This window comes from Rhopalosiphum padi, chromosome 1 (genome assembly GCF_020882245.1).
Source record: "Rhopalosiphum padi isolate XX-2018 chromosome 1, ASM2088224v1, whole genome shotgun sequence".
NCBI classification, from domain to species: domain Eukaryota; kingdom Metazoa; phylum Arthropoda; class Insecta; order Hemiptera; family Aphididae; genus Rhopalosiphum; species Rhopalosiphum padi.
The window spans coordinates 72,742,335-72,762,200 of record NC_083597.1 but is presented as its reverse complement, the minus strand read 5'-3'; the positions used below and the strand labels follow the sequence as shown (position 1 = coordinate 72,762,200).

The 19,866-nt window shown below is 30.7% G+C and overlaps 1 protein-coding gene across 10 annotated transcripts in view; it reads right to left on the bottom strand.

The window, feature by feature from the left end:
- The window catches only part of LOC132917870 (potassium voltage-gated channel protein Shaker), a 179,376-nt gene extending 175,895 nt beyond the window's left edge, over positions 1 to 3,481 (bottom strand). For 5 of the 10 annotated variants that reach the window (XM_060978839.1, XM_060978840.1, XM_060978841.1 and 2 more), the window contains exon 1: positions 2,616 to 3,481. The gene's annotated coding sequence lies outside the window, so the exon portion shown is untranslated. The remainder of the gene's footprint in view (positions 1 to 2,615) is intronic. The other 5 variants (XR_009660354.1, XM_060978832.1, XM_060978838.1 and 2 more) reach the window with 2 other exon arrangements.
- Positions 3,482 to 19,866: the final 16,385 nt, after the last annotated feature.

Below are 19,866 nucleotides of genomic sequence, written 5' to 3'. Positions count from 1 at the left end.
AAACTGTTTAAATAAGTTTTTGGGTCTTGTGGATAGAAAACATTTCAGATGGATATCAAAAGTTCAAAGTAATAAAATACGTTTGATAACTGATAACAATTTTGTGCACGGTACGAAGGGGTTCGAGCCATTGGAATTCCGATGTATCAAAATCTAATGTATTATATTGTATATTATTTCCGCAAACATCTATATAGTAAAATAGAAAGTAATATATTATATCATAATGTGAATAGGCGTACAGCTATACGGACCCCGACTTCCGAGATACGAAAAGAACAATCAAAACTTGCTTTGCGCGTATCATGTATATTATGTGTAAAATAAAAATAAAAAACGGTTACTGGAAATTTGGTAGAATATTTAATAATATTATAATTCCATGTAGTATAAGTGGTATAAATGTATAATAGAATTTTAATTCAACTATCAAAATTCCTTACTTCCTAATTTTTTAATATTGATATTATTCGCATAATATCTAATAAAATGCATTGCTAATAATATAATCGTTCAATTTTTATTAGATCAATATCAAATAACAAGAAAATATTATTCACGTTGTGCGTGAAAGATGATTGGCAACATGGAAAACAGAGTTTTATTGACCAAACGGATTTATTAACGTATAAAACCATTTAATAAAATGTATAAACAGTATGTACACGATATACTTTAATAATATGGTAGGTAATAGTATAATCGTTGAGTTTATTTATTAATAGTTATGCATATCTGTTTTGTAAAAAAAATCTTTTGATTTAAATTTATTTTAGTTACGGCGTACATACGGTTACACGGGTAGCGTACGTACAATGATTCACAAACATAATTGTTTACAGTCGGATAAATCGAAATAATTTCAAACACAATTGAATTCACGATTTGACGACGTGATATATTATTGTTGTAGGTACAGACGAACAACGGCAGAGGGTCAAATTAAATGTTTTTTTTTATATAGTATTATACGGGTTACAATATTATATCTGTTGTATTAGTGTGGATACACTAAGTACCTAACACAAACAATAATTGATTTCACTAGCCAACGAGTATTTCCCCGCGTACATTATATTATTTTAGCCAACACGCTGTTAAAAACATAACATTATTTTGTACGCATAATGTATACGCGTTGCACTAAACATTATCTCTCTTCTCTAACGGTGCACTATATTATGGTATACCTATATTACCTGTATAATCACTAAAACTCATATTCTGCTTACATTTCAAAATAATTGGAGTTCGCGTAACATTGTGATGTGAAACACAAATGGATATATCCGTGAAAATAAGTATATCGAAGTGTAATTATTAGTAAGTGTATTACCTATATTATGATTGCGAATTATAAACTCCATTATTGGTTTGTGTAATGAAATAAGCAACTGAGTATGATACAAAACAATCCGATTTTCACACGAAAGCTGTATTTTTAAATGACCAGGCAAATTTGAAGGTATAGTTTTTCTGAAAATCAAAAATTAATGTTTTTTAACAGTTCTTATTCAGTCTCAAGTTTACTGATGATTTTTCACCTATTAATTGCAAACATTTTTCCAGATTTTAAGATATGGCATAGAAATGTAGATCAGAGGCACTGTCTCAAAAAAACGCATTATTTTTCTGCTATTTATTTGTAATCACGACTATAATAAACACGTATGTCCGAACCTATTTTCAGTCGTTATCGCGGATCAGTAATTAAATGCAACTATAATAAATTGTAAATTGAACGTCGTACCGGGACAGCGCGCTAGACAGACGCACATGTATTGACAGTTTACACGAAATAATAGATTTTAGAGACCGTGTACACCTCGCACAACAGCCAACAGGGTAGTGTCGGCTATTTCGGATCGCAACCAAAATGCTATTATGATTTATTGTTGTGAGTAAGTATAGGTAATTGAATTACTTAGCGGAACAATTGAAACAAAGCTGGTCACGACGTCCGCGAACACTAAACACATTATTTGGCCATACAACATTAAATATTATTGTATGCTAATTCACCGTGTTATAGAATAATATTAAAATCGTAGGGTCATAAATGTGAGAATAAATAACCGTTTTATTATGATATATTCTATGTAATGGTGTTCAACAATATTGCAACCGTTACTGCAGTTAAACACTATCGTTTACTAATAAAATACGGATATAATATTATTATATAATTATCATTATAATATTATTTTGTTAAACGAACTTATTGACATTACGTTTTAAACCGGCAAATAGTGTACGACTGTTGTTAGTACTATACTCATACGGTGCTCGGGAAAAGAATCGTTTTTCTCTCTTACGAAGATTTTTTGCCGGGAAATACTTATTTTTTAACAATTTATTGTAGACGAAATAGTAAATGTTTTTTTTTTGTTATATATATATATATACTCGAATCAAACACCCACAACGCTAGTGTAATATATCATGTACATTGCCTTCGAAGGGGGGGCGTCGTTCGTGTTGTGACAATTACAAATTTCACAAATCGAAATAATTTATTATTTTGTCGCAAACGACATTACGGTTGTCGGTATCGCGCGATTTTCACAATAATAACCGTGCCGACGACGTGAATATCCGCTCCGGCCTAGGCTTACCTTACGCGAATATACCACCCGACCGCAAAACCCAAACGATCTCGCGTCGGTGTCGGACGAGCGTTCTCGTGGTCGGACCGCTGCCGCCGCAGGTGATGCCGCTACCGATGGCTGCACCGTTGCCCGCGTCGCCGGTACCGCTGTTGTCCGCGCGCGCACTGCTAGCCACACGACCGGTACCGGTACGGCAGACCGTACCGCCGCCGGTACGACCGAAACCGCGGTTAGCGACCGTTACCGGTACGCGGCCGTTCAGTTGGCGGCGGCGGCGGTGGTCCATTGCGAGTCGCGTACGCGGGCGCTGCGGCTGTGCGACGCGACCGCCGCCGTCGGAAAGCCGTTAACCGGGAACGTTTTCGTCGCGTCGTCACGTCTCCGATGGGGTGGTGGTAGTGGTGGTGGTTGTGGTGATTTCGAGGAGACGCGTTACTTCCGAGGTTATCACAAGCGTCAGGTACTAAAATGCGCGTACGTGACGACCGCTCTCGGTGCGGAAAAACACCGTCTTCGGTATCGCTGCCGCGACGGTCTCCGGAAAGTCTGTGATCGCCGGTAGGAGGGAGGGTGGGGAGTGGAGCGCGAACCGACGCGGCCGCGGTGGTGGTACGCGCGACCGCCGCCCGCGTTACGGACGGCCGGAAGTGCGTCGGTATGTGCGATGAATATCAGTCGCGACCCTGGACGAACCGGAGTTCGGACGGTGCGCGATAACGACGGTTCCGGGGATATGGCACGTATAACTCGCGACGTGAACCCGCGATGACGGAAGTACCGACCGGGCGCGTAGTGCGGCGACGACGACGCGAGATGTCTCTGGGACGGGGCCCGTCGATTGCGTTCCGCGTACGAAAACCGACTGAATTTGATCGCGTTGCCATCCGGCGGTCCGGCGCGTTGAGAATTCGAGATGTACGTCCGCCGCCTCCTGCGCCGTCGCCGCCACCGATGACTCCGCCGCCTCGTCATCGTCATCCTGCTGCTTCACCTCCTGCGCATCCCGCGGGCCGACGCATCCTGCGCCACTCGATCCTCCGACTAGCGCGCCGTCGCCCGCCCCGCGATAACGCCTATACATAGACATATATATATATGCGTGCGTATAATATTATAAACGTACCCACACCACCCATTTATATGCGACCCGTCGTCGCAGTCGCAGTCGTCGACGCGGCAGTGGCACACCTGTAGAACGGGATCGGCGCGGAACTTTTCACTCTCGTCCGTACTCTCGCTCTCTCGTATTATTTATATTGCAGCTTTCGCCCCTCCACCACCGACCGCGGCGGTGGCTCGTGTCGGACCGGACGTGAAAACTTTTTTTTCTTCCGGCATAAAGGTCTCGCGGATTGTGGCTGCAGACGTCTGGACGCCAAAACCGCCGTTCGTAAAAAAATAATAAAAAACTTGTTTGTGTGTACTCGACGGTTTTGGCACGCGTCCGAAATCGCGATTACGACGAGTGTTTCCCACGATGGCGATATAAGTATAGACTATCTATTAGCATATTATTTGCATAGGTGAAACCAGAACCAAATTTTTGTAGGGACTGCGACCCTCATATTTTCACCTTATTAATCTGTGTCGAAATTTTCCCTACACACCCTTCTACTAAGTTGGCATATTTGCATATGGCTTGTAATAAATAATATAAATGAACATCATCAATATTTACCAGTACGATCATACAGAAAGTAAGCATTTCCCCATTTTAGTGTATTTATTCAAATATTCTGATCCGTGGAATTTTTAAACATAGGTTCTTATAGATTATATTTTCAATGATTTTAATTTTTAAGTACAAGATCAGTTTAATAATTTAAAGTGAAAAAGATTGGTTTTAATTTGAAAAAAAAATGTTGGTATCATCACAGAATACTTTTTGATGAATAATACAACAAATCTAAACATTTTGCAAATTTAAAAAACAGTCTTACAGTAGGTATAACGTACTCATAATACGTATCCATTTGTATGCCACATTTAAGAAAATATCTTCCGTGACTTATTATACAACGTACATTTCGAGGGGCTAATCTCCCCAAGCTCCCACCAAGTTGCAACTGTGATTATTAATTTCCCCTCGAGCAAGAAATGGTGTACCTATTCCTACAATACTGCAAAATCACAATTTACAATAATATTAATAACAACAATATCTATAAGGTATATAGATTTCGCGAGGGAAATGTTATACTGCATTCTGTAATTTATATATTTGTATAGTATTTGCTTCGCTTACGTCAATATATCGACGTAATATATACGCAATATAACCCATAGATAGTAGGTATAAAGAGTTTTAGATTTTGAACGGCAGATGTTGGTTTTACGACAACGCAATGGGTTTTTTCTTTGGATAATACTTTTTGACGCAATAAAAGTGCGTTTCACGTTCATTCGGTTGGAAATCGAACGCTGCAGACGGTTTAAGATTTAGTGTCGAAATAGTTTGTTTTATATATTCCATACAGTACACTTTTGAAAACGCAGTCAAAAAGTAAAAGCCAGAAAAGGTCAAAATTTACCGCACACTGACTTTTAACAACCCCGGTTTTGTAATAGATGCATTATTCCCTACTACATTATATCTATAGTATATTATTTTACGTTACTACGATATTTCCATATAAATTATATATTATTACAAGAGTACATGTTTTATTTCGTAGAAGTTGTGTTATTTTTCCGGTTCGAAGAATTACCGTTACTTTTCTATATATTTTACCCGAATTACTGTTGTACCTACTCTTTATTTTTTTTTTAGAGAAGAGGGGTGGAGGAGGTTTATAAGTTTCAGACCATTCGTTAAAAAAAAGTCTACTCGGCCTCTTTTTAACTTTTAGATTCGTGTATTCACCTTCTTAACATTGTATCTTTTATAAAATCCTCCAATTATAAACAAAGTCTTCCTTTCGATATTTTTCCAATTGGATCCACTTTAATAACCAAGTTCCGTGTTTTCGGCATGAATTTCTGAACCACATTTTTAATTAGGTTTGATGCAATATTTATTTTAACATTTAGATTTTTAGACACGGCTTTGTGCCGTAAAAGAGTTCCGACCCTTAATTAATAAGTATTATTGTATTCTTTTTATAAGACCTCTATTTTTTATTCAATGTCTTTGGTTATGAATTATGATTTAAGGTTATATCTATTTTTGGTCCTAAGTATTTAATAGATTTCATTAATTGATACACACTACTTGACTTTCTCTCCTTGGTGGATATCCGTATCACCTCGGCCCAGTTTTCTGCATTTAATATTTTTATCGTTAATTAATAGAATCTAGATTACAAACTTTTTCACTTAGAATAACTCAAAATAAACATCGAAAAGAATACACACGTATTCATACATTTTACGATACATTATTGTATCAGTATATAATTATTTACTGGATGCCTAAAATGAGGTTTACACCATTGGCATGACGATTCGGTTTTATTTATAACATTACTCTAAATGATTAATATTATAAAACGAGTAGTTTTTCCAATGCTCTATTTTTTATGACCACAATAAATTTACTAACACATTTTTGTTATACCGAAATTTCATTTAAAATCAATACCGCATAAATGTGTGCGTGTATGTTATGATCGCTGCTGGAGTTTCACGACCAACCATATTCACCAATTTTCAATTTTTTTTACCACGTTTATGTGTATTACATTATTACATACTCATATGTATAATATAATATAATGCACAAGGTATCTGAAACTCTCTTTTTCTCTCTATCTATCTCATCGTACTCGATTTCCATTGATCGTTTTTGATGGTTTTTTTCCCACCACTACAGCGTATTAATAATAATATATATACCTGTACAATACACGCATACAAAATTAACATAATACATACTCGTCAGACGACCGAATAATAATATATACCGTACAATAATAATATAATAATATTATGTGCATAATATAATATATAAACACCGCAGGTCGGAGCTCTGCGAACAAAAATCAATCGGCTGTATTGATCCAGAAAATGCTATAAATAGCTAAATACACTGTATATACAGGGAGACGAATTCGATTTTCACTCTTTTCCTCTCACTCTCTCTTTCTCTCTGTATCCACCGTCCAACGTCCCTGTACCGACACACCTGTGTCACCTACCGTCGCCACAAAATCGTATTTGATCCGTATCTGAGCGTACATACCATTATTTTACCTACGAATCGAGACCACGGACAATACAATATTAAAAGGTATACCTACGCACCGAAATCTCTTGAAACCATTGCGGTGATCTATTTTATCACCTCGTTTGTTGCCGATCTTTGACTATCATAAATGTATCGTCGACTGGCGGCGACGATGGCGTGAAATGTTTTATTATTTTGTATTCTAAGGTTACGTTTCAGCAAGCAACAGTCAACAAGTGCCGTCGCCGCCACTGTGTTACTCTGTAATAAAAGTTTTTTTGACAAATGTATTTTTCATTTTTTTACTTGTATGCCTTTAATATATTATAATATATTGTAGAATACGCATTTTAGAGAGCGTGCGATCATCTGCGCCGAATACAAAATAATAATATTGTTTTCATACGTTTTAGTCTACCCCAGACCCACGTACGTTATTATATTTATTTTCATATCTAACGTTTAAAAAGTAATTCGATTTTAGACCAACAAATAAACAGAGATAGAAAGAGGAGAATATTATGTGTTTGAGTACTCCAGTGGAATATATTGTATTTATTTATGCCTCGGTGTGCTCATCTTATGAGTATGGGGCAAATATTTGTACGATAATATATGTTTAGGAGTACAGAGCAGTTTTGATAGCCGTGTGCGTCATGTATTTAAATCGTATTTTCTTGGACTAGAACTTCGTTTGTAGGTCAACAGCTATGTGGTAGGTACAAGAAAAAAACAATCGAATAAAGTAATACGTATATTTTTACAGAAATAATATACTGCAAGACATAAAACAAGTTATTATTCGCTTTAAATAACAAATTGAAATATTTCATAACATAGCGTCTTTGATGTAACTGATTGTCTTACTTTCATAACCTTTTAAAAAAAAAAATTATAAATTAGCATTTTTATGTTTATTGAGTAAAAACAACATGAGAAAATATCTTTGACTTGGAAACTACTATATTGTGTAAATAGGTAGAATGACGAAAAGCGTATATTCAAAAAGAAATTATTGTAAAATAAAAATAAATATCATCTAATGACAAAGAAAGAACATATATACGTTTTAACAAATGCTAATATTCAACATAAGAAAACCTTATTCGCGTTTACGTTTAGTAAATTAACATACTATACTAAAATAATATTTATTCTAAATTATACAATGTATAATAATACGACATCGTTACACCTGACATGACATTTTTACGCCTTACAAGTTACAACTTTTAAATACCACAACGTATTATTGGTTATAAATTTCGTTATTATTTCAATAATATTACGTTGTACACGTCATACATGTGACAAAATAAGAATATAATATAGTAATTTTATTCATATAGAATAAATGTTACTCAACCAGAACCAATTTTATTATTCCATGAATATTAAGTCAGTATATTTACTAAAATATAGTAATGTTATACGAACAGTTATAAAATCGTTATTTGTTAGACGGTGGACGACTGACCGAAATCGTATTGGTTTCAGCTCATTTGAATAGTACTTCTGACAAACTCCTAATCTAATGGTCCAATGGATAATAATAAGTGCAATCGCCGATCACGATATGCAAATCGAGTCGATAAATATAGGAAATAAAAAAAAACTCTATGAATATTAAATTCAGCCACCAGACCGCTATGTAATACGTGTAATACGACGTTATACTGAAAAATTCAGTAGCCGATATTATATTTTTCTCGTATATATTCAAATTTTAAAGTACGCGTTTATATACATATATATATATATATAATTAAGTTACATCACTAGTTAGGTGGTTGTATGCAATAATTTTAATATCTGTTTCAAATATTTGTATTTCCACAATGTGTTGTAATATTCTCTATAGTTATGTGTTTACGATAGTCAACTCAGTTATATATATATATTATATATACTCTTAGTTAATTGTTGTATTTTTGTATTCAAAATCAGCTTTTAATAGCATTCATTTTGTATACAAATTTAATACTACGTTTAGTTTTTTTTTGCGATCTTGAATAAGTTTTGCTTCAGCCGGGTCATTATCATTACATATTATATATATATATATATATATATATATATTATACATATGATATTAAAATAAAAAATAAGTAATACGAAACTAAAAAATACAACAGATACTTATTTTACAATAATATTAGTCTGGTAGATGAAATAATAATATTAATTATACAATTAGATAATAATTTATTGATATTTATTTTGTATTTACTCGAATCGCTGATTTGTATCAATTTGATTCTTCGGGTCTAGACATAAACTGTTAAAAAAGCAATAATATGGCTTATTTAAAGTTCCACTCAGTAGCGCTGTTCAAATTGTCTGCATTCGTTAAATATCTGTTAGTTTCGCCGCTCGATTGACATTCAAGAGGGTCGTTGTTAAATTAATTATAATATTATACTTAAGTATGCCATTGTAAATGTATATACTTCTGTTTTTTCGTTAATAAGTATAATTAATAATTATTATACAATAATATTGCCCTCTATTTATTACGGAATGCAATAAATATATTAAACAATAGTTAAATACTTAAATACCTACCCTACACAATGTACATGCAAATGCCAAATCACCTAACATGACTTTTAATTTTAGGTATAGGTACTCGTGAAATAACAATTATGTTGCCAGGTCTTCCTTATATCTACATATTCTTGGCAAGCTTAAACGATAATGGCTTTTAACCAATATACAATTACAATGTGCTCAACCATCATACAAATATCTCAATTAAGAAAAATGTTTTATAGGTAGGTACCTCATACTTGTATAAACAGTAATAAACACTATAACTCGCATATACAGAGTGTAACTCATCTATTTGAAAAATTCAATAATAGTGAAAATGCAATAATATCAAATAGACTAGTTACACCTTGTATATATATATATATATATATTCATCACTAGTAATATTACGATGAAAAATCGGTTTATATTTCAAACTTATGTTGTATTGTGTATCATTATTATTATTATCATTCTATTTCCATTTGTAGTGTGTGGTTTATAAATACATCATCATTATTATTACCTATACATATTATCTAAATCTAAATAGATAAATAAGTCTAAACCGATAAATTACTAATTTTCTAATAATAAAATAATAATTTAATAAAATTAATGTACCAAAACAAAAATATTGCTCGCTGTGAAGGGGATACAGTCGACTAAATCATATTTAAATTTTAAATCTTGTAATATTACACAACGGTATAACAGCACGTACAGCTTAAATGGACTTAAATAACTCTGCTCGTTGCGATCTATAATAACTGTTAAATGACAATACGGACTGGATGAAGAAAAACGTAGTATTGAGAGATATAATACGCCTACTATTCTATCGCGAAATCGAAAGCCCGTGAAACACAATATTATCCACTACCCTCCGTCGAAATTGGACCTCGAATTTACTGCTGTAAAGTCTGCGTTTGTGTGAGTCGTACGCTCGGCAAACACTCGTAAACCGGGGTCTTTTGTATAAATAACGATAAGCATTATAAAGGGATTTGTTTCACTCGTGGCGTGTATTCTTCTTGCGATCTATCTCTCGGATTTGTACAAGTATAACAACAATATAATTTTGGCATTTCGATTGAAACAATTATTAAATTAAACAATTTTGTCTAAACTGAATTATTATACATCTATATATTACCAGTTTGTGAATTCCGGGTTTTATACCCACTTATGTCTGAACATCATAAAATTATTAATCTTGATTTAATTGTATTGATTAAATGAAAATAAAACGATAAGTTTTGCTTAACGTTTTCGCCGAAACATATAATATAATATTAATATTTTATTTTGGCAATAATCTATACGAATTCTTCCTTTATTTTTTCTATAGGTACTTTTAAGTCTTTCAACTTTCCGAACGAGCGAATTACATTTTAACAGAGTAAATATTATAATCACGCCATCATTCCGTAGTTTTTCGTATAAATAAAAATGGACATCGAGATAGTGGAAACGGACAATAAAGTTTTCAATTCCAAACAATCCAAATGGTTATAGGTTAACCACAAATATTTCCCATTTGTGACTCTCGGGGAATAAACTAAAACATGTTCACTTATAAAAACGTCATCATCCTCGTAACAGTAGCAGCACTCGACTGAACTATATCGTCGTTGACTGGTCCGCAATATAATAATAGCCAACGATAGTCGATAATATTATATTGTTTATAATATCTTTATCTGTATATTTATAAATATATTGTAGGTACTCGAGAAGTTGAGAATTTTAATATGATTTGATAATAATAATAACCTGGTGTTCGATATGTTTGGCTAGTTTAAAAATAAACAAACGTATACAGGTAGAACGTTTTAATACTATTTATATGAAGTATGACGTATATTAAATATGACGTAAAAAATGTGTTCAATTAAAAAAATATTTTTTTTTTAATATTATGATTTTTTTAAATGTATTATTTTAGAAATTGTCTCTGAAGTTTTTATGTACAAATATCGGTGATGAATGAATAATTTTTAATTAATAAGTATTTAAGTTTATTCGACTGCAATAGTAGAGTTACCAATGAGTAATAGATCACAGCTTTTGTCATATTGCATTAGTCGTTTAAACTTTAAACATACATCAATATTTTTCAAACTATAATTATTCTGATTATAAATTTTAAAATATAAAATATTTTCATTGAAAAAACTAAGGACCCTACAACATGACATAAATATGATTTAAAAAAAATATATATTTTTTTTAGCGTATTATATACATTATAAAATACAAACAAATTGTTTTTTATTTTTACAAAATATAAAAAATGTATACTTAAACAATATTATTAAAACATTGTACTTTATTGTATGTAATTCGTATATTATAATAAAATTCATTATTTTTTTGTATAAAATGTTAGTAATCGATTTCGCGTTTAGACCGTTTAGTATAGACAGTATAGTTATTTCATATACGTTGTATATCGATAACATGTTATAATATTATTATAATTACACTACATCATTGTCTATCTCTATCGTACTAAATTACATTTTAAACATGTCACTGAGGTACGATAATATTTTATACTCTCGTTATAAAATATCTAGTACGAAAGAAATATGTTATAGCGTACTATATTATAATAGTCGGTGTTTGGTAACATTTAATACAAAGTTTTCAATTTCAGTACAATATTATAATATAGTTCACATTTAGTTTATTATTAAACTTTATACGCAAGTATAACGTGCTGCACTGTACATCGGGATTACATTTTGTGCTGTAAATTGTGGTTTATTAGGAAATTGTTATTTTATAGAGTGATATAATATAGTTAAGCACAATATCCACAAAGCGTTTTTACACACATTTCATGATTATCTAAGCGACCAGCCGTAGAAGATTTACCAGAGTTGTACTATTCATATAATATACTGCTCTGCAGACGTTAAACGATATTATATTATAAATTAACTGTACCTATATAGATATTATACAGCCACAGAAGTCTTCTTCTACTACCTAGCTTACGGACAAAATAATAACGAATGATAAATGAGATTGGCGTCACGGACATTATTAGTTCGGGTCCGATGCAATAGCAGTTCATCTGTACAGAGTGAGTCTAGTGCGTTTGTTTAAAAAATTAACGCAATTTGTGAAACTAAATATTATTATATCTCCTCGGTCTATAATATATAAATTATGTCACCCACATCGCTCGAAATTAAAATTTACCATCAGCTGGTTGAACGAAATTAATCATTGAAATCATCATTACCCGCCTTACCGTATACGACACACAATGTATTACGAAAGTATTCCACAAACCGGTGTGATTTATTTCAGACCACGTTACGAGACGCAAAATAATGTCTCATCGTTCACATAATACGCATACACGCGTATAATAAACTACTCGAGATATGCGCAAAAACAGGTTGTATAATATTATGGTTATTATACTTATTAGTTATTTCAATTATGTTATTATATACTCGTATGTATATATTATTACACACACGGAATAATTATTATTTATTTTAACTGTCGACACCAAAGTTATAACAGTTTTTAAAACAATATTCTCAGAAATAAAAAAAAAAAATTAAAACACAACAAGCGGTTTTACATTGTTGTAATTTTCCTTAAAGATTTGTTTGTTAGTTTTTAAATGGTGACTTATATTATTATTAAAAATTTATAAAAATGTATAATTTATGCGAATTACAGAATATCTGTTGTGGAATGAATATATATATATTTTTTTGTTAATACTCATGTTAAAAATTCAAGGTTCGTAAATCAACATTTTTTATAAAATACTCTTTTTTAGGATTATGAAATTAAAATCAATATAAACGTTTTCACATAAAAATAAAAAAGTTACATGGTGGAAACCACTACGAAACGTCAACAAAAAAAAGAGCAATATAAAGTGTCAAAATGGCACTGATACTTATTTTATTAAAAGAATCTACTCAATCCGACGATTTCATAAAAGGAACTATAACTTTTAGAACAATATAATGAGTTTAAAACAATAATATTCTGTAATCTGTGTATTATATACGTACGCGTGAAAACTATCGGAAAGGTTCTTTATACATTATAGTTGATCGCAATAACACGGGCCTAGTCGTTTCTCAGGTGAGTTATTCGTTATTTATTTTATTTCTGTATTATTATTTTTTTAGCACATTTATACATAAAGTATAGTGAAAACAATATTGATATTCATGTACGCTGCACATAGTCACAAAAGTACATCACCCAAAATGTCATCGAGAACACTGACTTGGCACAACGTTGACGAATGCACGTATATATTCGGTTCGCAGCCAAACGACAACGTTAAAAAACCCGACAATCAAAGACTACCGACGAAGACGACAATGTCGACTAAGACGAATTCAATGGCAAAGACGACTTTGATGACGACTAAGACAACGTCGATCGCAAAGACGAAACCAAAAAGAAAGAAGACGTTGTTAGCGAAAACGAAACCGACGGCAAAGACGACGACATCGACGAGCGAATTGAGCAGCTACGATGAACGGATGCTTCGGATGCTACACGATGCCATCTTCTGAGTAAGAAGACTCAAACCAGTTGACCCCGAATACATACCTCTCGAAATTCCACGGCAGTCGACCGACCTCCGAGCCACCTCCGTAAAACGCGAATGCGAAATGTGCTGTTTCACGTTGACATTCTTAAAATGTATTTCGTAACGCCACATCGACAAAAAATTTAATCGATTTTATTCATACACTACAAACAAAACGGTAACGATTCAATTTAATATCAAACTTGGTATTTGATATTTAATTGTTTATTTGTGTCGTAACGCCGACGGCTACAATAAATATTTTCGAAATATTACCTCTTGACACTTAAAATATTAAGAATTGATCACAAGCATGTCATTACCCCACAAACGCAACTTTGTGATAAATCGATTTTACTATAAAAATTATTATGATGCGTATACAATTTTTATCTAACGAACTACTGTATACAAACGTTTAAATTGTCAGATTGTACTAATCACTAATATATAAATTTTAGTAGATTATTTCCGGTAATTTGAACATATTATTAGGTTTAACCAGTATTAGTATAATTACGTGTTTATGATAGTGCAGAAAATGTAAAAATATAATACAAAACAATCCTCTGTTGCACTTTTATATTATACTAATAATTGTTTTTTTTTTCATTTCCCCATTAGTCGTATAACATAATATATAACATTAATGTGTAAAGTGAGGTAATTATATTTGTATTATATGCTATTTATAGGTAAAAAAAAAAAATAATAGAAAAACAATTTTACAGTGCGGTCGGCTAAAGATAGGCCATATTATAGTAACGCGATAAATTTAAGCGACACATCGTTATTTATCAAACTTGCAATTTTATTTTTTAAATATAAAGGTTAGATTGAGATATAAGACAGAAAACTGCTTTCTCTTTCAGACGTAATTCTATTAGTTCACAATAACGACAGTCACTCATTGACGGCGTCCCGCAATACAATGTTTACCAGTTATTCCATATTATGGATTTAGTAGGTATGAAAATTAATTTCGAAATAAATAGATATTTAACATTTTAACTGTCTATTGCCTGTACACATAATGACATTTACAGATTTCTATTAGTAATGTTTGCTAAATGATACTTGATGGCATATTTGATTAGTCTTTACTTATATTATATAAAAAAAAAACGATGACGATCTAAGACAACAGTTTATTGTAATAATAATTATTGTGATCCACACGTCATAATATGCTATAACACAATTTATTATTATACTTTAAAAATTTACAACACTACTGATCATTACTTGATTCATTATTCTATTAAATGGATATTTTGTTACAAATATAAATAATAATAATAATAATAATTATTATTATTATTATTGATTTGAAATCTAAATATACACGTGACGAGTTTTATAAATTGTATAATATTTACAGTAAGTTCAGTGATTTTTCTTCAAGTGTACTACCGAAAAATATTTTTAAAAAATTACCTATTATGTATATGAAAATAATTTCCGAATAACCATTGCAAACACAACGATTTTACGACTCCGTTCAACATTTAAACATTAAACACGCCCAATATTATTACAAGCAAAACTATCAAATTGTATTGTTTAAATCACTTATGTAGTAGGTACGTAGATATCCAATAGAAATAACATGAATCGATCTTTATTTCGCATTCGAATTTCTATACAAAGGAAACACGAAATGTATCAAATATATTATTAGCCCGGGACAAAGAAAATAAATTCCTCCATTGGTTATAACTTATTAAGAGACATCAACATGACTTTACTGGCATCATCTCGAAACGATAAAACGTAACGATATCGTTTGCCCCTCAAAATAAAAATGAACGATTTTTCTCGTTTCTTTTATTTCGTGTAGAATAATATACTACATTTTATCTAAAGTATTTTGTAATGTATTTCGTTCATCAATATTTACTCGAATTGGGGTATATTTGCATTCAACGTGTTTGTTTAATTTATTAATATAATTGGACATATTAATAAGCAATTGAACAATTATATATTGACATATTGTTTATATTATTAGTATAATCATAAATTAAACAATTGTTTTTAGTTCCATAAAATACTTAGTAATAGATTCATAAAATATATACTTTTTTAAACTTAATGAATAACTAGTTCTAAAAACTGATATTTCACCAGTACAGATCTGTACCCTCGAGGGTATTATTTTTTGTGGTTATGTATATATTATATAATTATAACGAATTATTTTATAAATTGATTTCTATCGTATTACTTATTGATTTTTCATTGTTTATAGCTTCTATACTATTACTTAATAAATTATTTACAAAGCACAGTTAATCAACAATAATCCCAATTCGTTTCCATTGGTAACGGTGCGCAAATAACTTATCAAGTATTTAGTAAATATCAATAAATTCGTATTGATTTATTAAGGATTAATATGATATTAAATAAACTGAAATAAAAGTTAGTTATAAAAATATATTTATTTTAAATGTGGACAGAATAAACAATAAATATATGATTTTACTTTAAACAATACTTCAAGTAAACTATACTTAAAACAAAAAAAAAATGTTTTTCGCAACTACAGTTTTTAATATTTTTGAAATTGTGTAATAATTTTTAAAAAATATATAAAATATATAAATATGTAAGTACAGTTATTTAAAAATAGTTATTTCATTTTTTCTAAAGTTAATTTACGTATTAAAAATGTTCTTTTTCTCAAATTATCTATAGTCGTTTGGTAGCATCTAAACATAAATTAAATGTATACAATTTAATCGCCTAATACGATTTTTTTTTATTTTAATTTTATAATTTCATTAAAATAAATTCAGTCTACTCTAAATTAATCCTATTTTTTTATAGGTCGAACACCAGAAGACACGATATTGCTAAAAACTATTATATTTATATTATACTAAATTACTGTATTTTTGATTTTTAAATCCTATTCAATATTTCCATTTTATACCCAACTACCCTAGTAATTCTGTTATATCGTTACAAAGTTTCGAAAGTTTTTCATCTTATCTTTGAGACGATTACAGAGGTCAGTAGTTCCTATCCCTTAGTTCGCGTCGTTCAGGAGTAGTTTCTAAAAATGTATATAAGCAAATTTCATAATAAAATAAAATCAAATTTGTTCAGTTACAAACAATATTATTATAATATTAGATGAGATAAAAAAAAAATGCAATAAATAATAGCCTCTACTTTCGAGACACACGTCGTAAATTATATTGTTTTGGTAATTTTTAAGTTTAATACATTTTTGAAAATATATATTTTGTGTTGAAAATAATTTTGGCTATATTTTTTAGGTAGGTACTTTGATTTGATTGTATAGATATAATAAAAAAGGTTTACAATTCTACAGAACTACTAGAGCCATAATGTATTTTGAAATATTTTCGATTGTATCGCAATAATAGCCCAAAATAGAGGTCAATGTTTCGATTTACTATGTTTTAATTTATAGTCATCAGTGCTTAATTAAACAATCGACAAGATAAAAATTTAAACTACCACGGAAATATGGTAGTATATTTTAACTTGTTTGTATTTTTTACAAATATAAACGATATTAACTAATTTTAGTCGAAGTCAACACTCTCGTCCACTCCTAATAAATAATTAAACGTTTCTTAAAACTTATAAATGGTATATCTAAAACTCGCATTTTTAGTATATTTTTTATTGTGATCCAATACAATAAAAATATGTATCACGTGATAGTGTTAATATTATTAATAATAAAAAACTTATAACCTATAAAAATGTGTACGTATTTGAACATAATCATTACATAATTTGAAGTAATAACAAAAAAAGATTTTGTAAAAAGATTAATATTTCTTATTACTTTAAACATTTATAACTTATAACTTAATATAACTAATAAATTAATTATAAGTACTCGATAAAAGTTAAATGTATACAATAAACATATTAATATTATATATTAATAGCTGCTAGCAAAAATAGTAAAACTAAAATATATAGGTACCTTACCATAAATTAATGGATAATTAGTGATAAACGATGAAAATATATAAATATTTTTGAAAATGTGTTGTGATGATGTTAGAGGTTGATGGCTGTTGAAAAATCGATCTTTCAAGTATAATAAAATGTTAACTATTATTTTTTTTCACATAATATTATATACATATACACAGACTACGCTGCAAGTCGTTGAGTGCGGCCTGTCTGTTTCATGCACAAGCCTAAGTACGTGAGTTACGTACGAAGAGAAAAAAAATTCGATTTATATATAATATTATTATATTACATTATTTGTCATTGATTGTTACGCGTTTAAAGCACTATCCGGTACTTGGCACCCGCCATCATGATGATATAGTAGGCACGTACCTACCAAATACTTATACATCGAAGACAACTGATATTATTAATATAATATATATATATGTGTGTGTGTATTTGTATGTGTGTGAATTATAAGTAAGTATTTTAAGTACCTTTAGGTATCCAAGTAAAATAATAAAATACAATATTATGGTTTATGGTTAAAACATATAATATATCATATTTTAACTTAACCACGACCGTCAGTAGGATTCAATATTTCGGGTTATATTGGAATGTCACGCTCAAGAGAGGTTAGGTTATTTTTTATTTTTATTATTTTTTTTTTTAATCTAAAATCGATTTTCTCACTGCTCTATTCTTGGAAAATAAACGCGAGTGGCAGGTCCGGCCTCTTTAGAATTTCAAAAACGCATTTATCGTACTGCAGCGCGTCTGCATTAATGTCGGTATTTTTCCCGTTTATATTATTAAAGCTTTGTCGTCGTATCTTTTTCACTTCAGAAAAAAAATAATAAATAGGTAGGTAGCTTCAGTAGTAAGATTTTATACAGTAAATATTGTATTCAAGTTGAGAACGTGCGTGTTGGTTTCACATTAAAGTGCTACAATAATTTCGTTCTTTTATTTGTTGCGAAATACTCTTCGATAAAGCAAGGAAAAAAATATCTCTATAAATCGTACGGAATCGTCGGCACCAACACAGACGATACTTTATACATATAGTTTGCAGATTTAGAGAGGAAAGTAACCAAAAAAATATGTATCACGCCCACGATGTTAGTACACGAGCATTTTTTTCTTTACTTGAGCTGACCAAGAAACTATGACCGGTGTTGAACACTATTCTCGGTATGGAATAGCTGTATATTTGGTGTTATGTTTTGATATTACATTTGAAACTGAAAATACATCACAGCGTTAAAAATAAAAATTTAATTTAAAAAAATCAAAAAATGACCCTAAGCGGTTATGTTGGATTATTAGGTACAGAGCATCCAGATGTGATTTCTGAAAACTTTTTGACACCTTGAAAAAGTAGCTTCATCAAATATTTAAATTTTTAATTAATATTTATTAATATCGTTATGAATTAAACATCATTTACTTAACAATATCCATCATCAACTGATTTACGAGTAAATACTTACCCAAAACGTTAACGTTCTGTTTTTTTTTTTTTTTTAAGGAATATTTAATTCATATTAGATGTGTATTCCTTTAGTCCTTATGTACAAATGAATATAATAATATTTTTGGCAGAAAATAATAGATACCTATTCAAATTATTAGGAGGGTGGCAATTTATTATTTTGATAGTGGACGAAAATGGCTATGTCAATATATTCAATATCACGCATGTAATTATATTAAACAGTATAGGTACATCCCAAAAGTCCTGTATCAACCAAATATATTATTATATCTACGAAGCTGTGACATAGCAATCAAACAATCTATTCGCATGCGGTTACCACAACGGTAATCTGTGAGAAGATTCCAATTTAATGGTGTACATAATATCTCTATTTTGGACAACTGTTGTAAACCCATATTTAGATAAATCAATTTTTTGTGGAAATAATATTAGGTATTAGAGCCATATTACGGAACTTTAGGGTACACTGACTACAGTCGTATTTTAAAATCATACTACTATAACACTAAGTATACATTGT